This window comes from Prosopis cineraria, unplaced genomic scaffold (assembly GCF_029017545.1).
Source record: "Prosopis cineraria cultivar Desert tree isolate PC_DT_omini unplaced genomic scaffold, ASM2901754v1 PC2196, whole genome shotgun sequence".
Classification (NCBI taxonomy): Eukaryota; Viridiplantae; Streptophyta; class Magnoliopsida; order Fabales; family Fabaceae; genus Prosopis; species Prosopis cineraria.
In genome coordinates this window covers 14399-19417 of record NW_026557521.1, presented here as the reverse complement: position 1 = coordinate 19417, position 5019 = coordinate 14399, and the positions used below count along the sequence as shown (strand labels likewise).

Sequence of the window (5019 nt, the reverse complement as noted above, 5' to 3'; positions counted from 1 at the left end):
TAATCGTTGACAGCATTCCACAGCCATTTTCTGGCTCTGTTTCTGATAATCAGGATGTTTATTACGGGATTCAGAAAAATGCTTGCTTGTCACTTGCTTTACTCATACATTTGTTCTCTTACAGTGTTCTGCTCTGTGCATTCGACACCATCACACCATCTCAATTAATCCAAGAACCTGAAACAGTACGCTCAAGTAATAACATGTTCACACTGGGATTCTTCAATCCTCAGAACTCCACTAATCGTTACGTGGGAATTGGCTTATGTCTAATTCCCATGTTGTTTTGGGTAGCTAACAGAAACACCCATTAACAGATTCTTCTGGGATTCTCACAATATCAAAGGATGGAAATCTTCTTGTTTTGAATGGAGAAAAGGAAGTTATTTGGTCAACAAATGTCTCACATATTGCAGCAAATTCCAGTGCTCAACTCTTAGATTCTGGCAACCTTGTCCTCGTAAATAGAACTACTGGAGCATTCATGTGGGAAAGTTTCCAGCACCCAGACAACACATTACTACAAGGCATGAAACTTAGTACTAATCAAATACAGGTAGAGTGAATTTTACATCATGGAAAAGTTCATCGGATCCGTCCCATGGGGAATTTTCTGGCAGTCTTGAACCTCATCATGTCACTGAAGTGTTTGTGTGGGAAAGGAAATCGTCCTTACTGGAGGAGTGGCCCTTGGGACGGCACCGACTTCCTTGGGATACCTGGGATGATTTCATCTGTCTTTGAAAGAGGGTTTCAGATGAAAGAAGTGGAAAGGAATTTCAACCTATCTTTCGATTTCCCAGATTTCTCGACAACTTTTATGCTAGATCCTCAAGGTAATATTACAACAATGGACTTGGGACCCCGAGACAAATATATGGGATCTTACATGGACGAGTGTGAATTCTGAGTGTGATGTTTATGGAAAATGTGGTCCATTTGGGATCTGCAATTTGCAGGGCTCCCCAATCTGCAGTTGCTTGAAAGGGTTTGAACCAAAGAACAAAGAAGAATGGGAAATGCAGAACTGGACCAGTGGGTGCGTGAGAAGGCAAGCACTTCAATGTGAGAAAAACAATAATGGTTCTAAAGTAGCAAAACAGATGGATTTCTGCAGTTAGACAGGGTTAAACTGCCAGATAATGCAGAGGTTTTATTTTGACAGTGTTGATAATATAATAGATTGCCGAACTCCATGCTTGATGAATTGCTCTTGTAAAGCTTATGCCCAAGACAGAAGCCTTGGTTGTATGACTTGGAATGTAGATTTACTAGACATACAGAGCTTCTCAGATCGAGGGGTTGATCTTTACATTCGTTTAGCCAACTCAGAACTTGGTACCTTTTTTAATTAGAGAAAGCTCTCTGAAACACCAAAGAATGCACTTGTTTTCTGTCCAACATGTATTTGACATTCTAAATAGGATTTGATACAAAGCTAAAATGTCATTTAAATTTAAGCATTATCTTGTCATATGACTATCTACATATTATCATCACGTCATATATCTGTGTGAACTATGGCACTGCTAAGCTATGCATACTTTATAACAATAGTATAAGGCTATCTAAAAGTGCTTTTCTTTTGATACAGGTACAGGCAGATGGAAAATGACAACACCTATTCTAATATCAGTTTTGATAGGAACAATTCTCATTGCAGCATCTGGATATTTCTTATGGATAAAATGGTCAAGGCAAAAAGGTGATTTTCAGTTTTAGTGCAAGATGTCAATCAAGGATCAACGATTTTGTTTCCAATTTTTAAGCATTTGCTTGACATAAATATAAGAAATATAAGAACATATGAATAGAAAAGAAACAAGTCACTGAAAACATAATTGTATCACAAAATTTAATAATAATGTCAGGGCAGAAATTACAAAGAAATTGTTAACTTACATGTAATAACTGATTTCTCCCTTCTCTCTCTCTCTCTTTCCCTCCCTGTATATATATATAGAGAGAGAGAGAAAGAGAGAGAAGGAGATGGAGAGAGATTAATTTCTCATTTAGAAAGGACACAGCGAAACTTTGTAATCTTAGTTAGACAATCTATTGAACAATTGAGTTTCATCATTTTGATACGGATTATATGAGAACTTCATATGGTTAACTCATCTGTAGTAATCTGGTATTAGAATAACAAGATGTTCTTCAATGAAATTATATGGACAAAGATTGTTAAATCACAGGGGAAAAGCATATGCAAATTCACAACAAAGGGAGGATTACGAACTTGAAGCAAGTCAAAATTCAAGAGCTATCATTGTGATTTTAGAGAGTTGGCAACTGCAACAAACAAATTTGACCTAGCAAACAAGCTTGGGCAGGGTGGTTTTGTTCCAGTTTACAAGGTGATTTTCATTATTTTTCCCCTTTAAGTTTGTTATCTTTCAATTCCTAAGAAATCAGCGTTTTTTTCCAATTTTGTTGTAGGGAAAGTTGGGAAATGGACAGGAAATTGCAGTAAAAAGACTTTCAAGATCATCTGGACAGGGTATGGAAGAATTTATTAATGAAGTGGAGTTGATTTCAAAGCTCCAACACCGAAACCTTGTTAGACTTATTGGATGTTGCATTGAAGGAGAAGAGATATTGGTTATGAATACATGCCAAAAAAAAGTTTGGATAGATACATCTTTGGTTAGTGCCAATCTTCCACGCATATCACAGTTTACTAAATGGATGTTTCTATGCTTTGCATAAGATGAATAGAGGAGAAAAGGAAAACTTGATTGTCTAAGAATACTTAAAGAAATAAAAGTATGGTACTTCAACTTTTACTTTACCTTGCTACCACTTTGTGGACATTTGTAGCAATGCTTCCTAATTTATAAGTACATATGAGGTTTTGCATCTCTTCATGTGCAAGATCAATGGAGTCTATGAACAATTGAAGTGGTTTATTTACAGTAATAGTTAAGGTACAAGTAATTAAGTCGCAATCATAATGCAGGAACTGAGTAAAGCGTCTGCTTATGAACATCTACTTTCATCACTTCTTACTAAAATGATCTTTTGCAGATCCATTGCAACAAAAATGCTTAGATTGGGGAAAGCGCTTCACCATAATGAGGGAATAGCTAGAGGATTGCTCTATCTTCATAGAGATTCAAGATTACGAATTATACATAGAGATTTGAAAGCAAGTAACATATTATTGGATGAAGAAATGAATCCAAAGATATCAGATTTTGGGATGGCTAAACTTTTTGGAGGTAATGAAAATCAAGCAACTACAAAAAGAATTGTTGGCACATAGTAAGTGGCCCTTTTCCTTTGTCCAAGATAATTACATTTGTAGCATATTGAGAGCTCAAAGATGTAGTTTATAAATGCAGTGGCTATATTTCTCCAGAATATGCAACAGAAGGACTCTATTCGGAGAAATCTGATCTTTTTAACTTTGGTGTTTTACTGTTAGAGATTATTAGCGGACGAAAAAACACTAGCTTTTATGAAGATGCAGGATATTTCACACTTTTAGGATTTGTAAGCCTCTCTAATTTGCACCTTCCTTTCTTGCAAAAGCTTTAAATTGTCCTTCCCCTAATGAATATAACATTCAAGTTTAACAACTATCATTTTTACTTGTTCATGTTTCTAGGCATGGAAATTATGGGTGGATGACAATGTTATGCCTCTAATAGATCCACAAATATATGATCCAAGCTTTCACAAGGACATATTGCAGTGCATACATATTGGGCTTTTGTGTGTGCAAGAACTTGCAAAAGATAGACCCACTATGGCCTCTGTAATGTCAATGCTTCATTGTGAGATCATGGATATTCCTCCCCCAAAACAACCTGCATTCATCCTCAGGCAAACCATGTCTCATGCAGCAGATCAAACTCTAAACAATGATGAATTATGTTCCATCAATAAAGTAACTATCTCAAATTTTGAGGGGAGATAGACAGGGTTTTATGAAGTTTCTGTTTCATTTTGAGAGACCTAAGATATATTCTTCATCGGCATATACTTTGATTACTTTCAATATCTCTTCAACAGGGTAGCTCTCCCTTGTTTCTACAAAAGATTTTCTATCCTGTTAATACTAAACGTTTAGCATGCTTGTTTTATAAAATGATATTTATGGTCATGTTCCCTCCTCTGAATGCTAGTGTGTTTGTTCCATTCTGCATCTCTATTCATTTAATATGAGGTTCTTTCCAAATCTGGCAAAGTGCTAGTTAAAAATAAGCTTCCTATCTCTACAGCTTGTGTTACAGAATAAGAAATGAGCCTGGCAGTTGGCAGAGTATGTAGTGTTAGACAATTAATTCTTTTAGCTGAACTTTGTCAAAAGTTTTATTATCTTTATGAACTTTGCAAGTTCTATATCCTGCTCCTCTTGGCAAGACTTTAAAACATACTAGAAAAAGGGAAAGAAACAAATCACATGGTTGATGAGACGTTTATGAAAGAAGAATACAATATATAGATTCTTTTTATGGGACCTTTCTCTTACTATCTTCAATTTGGATTTAGAGAAATTATTAGGTACTTTCAAAGTACCATGTCATTATTAAACTGTCCAATAACAATATATCAACACAATAACTTGAATCATATGTGTTGGCCTGCATGTCAATATTTTAATTTATACTATTTTAATAATTAACTCTGCCTATGTTTATAGCCGGTCCCAAGCCTGGGTAAAGGAGGAGGGTTGTGTTAGGCCATCAACAGCCAATGTAAAAATTTGTTGAATCTATCATAAACATAATAGACGTTATAATGTTAATGCTAGGTCGTTGCCCGTAAGTAACGCGCTGCATGGCTCGAGTACAGTGATAAGTGAGTTAGAGCCGCTGCATCAGCACCCGGATGTAGTGTTAAATGAGCAAGGGCTACCGCGTCATTCTGGACGCACGCGGCTAAAGAAGTTAGTCCATAAGAGCAAAATTAGATTTGGTACTTGGAATGTTGGGACATTAAATTGTAAATCTGTAGAGGTTGTAGGGGTTATGATTCAAAGGAAAATCAATATCCTTTGCTTGCAAGAAACAA

The 5019-nt window shown here is 35.9% G+C and overlaps 1 long non-coding RNA gene across 2 annotated transcripts; it reads left to right on the top strand.

Moving 5' to 3' along the window:
• Window positions 1–1609: 1609 nt before the first annotated feature.
• On the top strand, window positions 1610–4215 carry LOC129301549 (uncharacterized). 2 transcript variants are annotated; one of them, XR_008591036.1, is made up of 6 exons: window positions 1610–1705; window positions 2196–2357; window positions 2440–2646; window positions 3028–3264; window positions 3428–3495; window positions 3611–4215. It is a non-coding gene; the product is annotated as an uncharacterized LOC129301549 (long non-coding RNA). The 2 variants fall into 2 exon arrangements; XR_008591035.1 differs by having other exon boundaries at window positions 3028–3495.
• The last annotated feature ends 804 nt before the right edge of the window (window positions 4216–5019 follow it).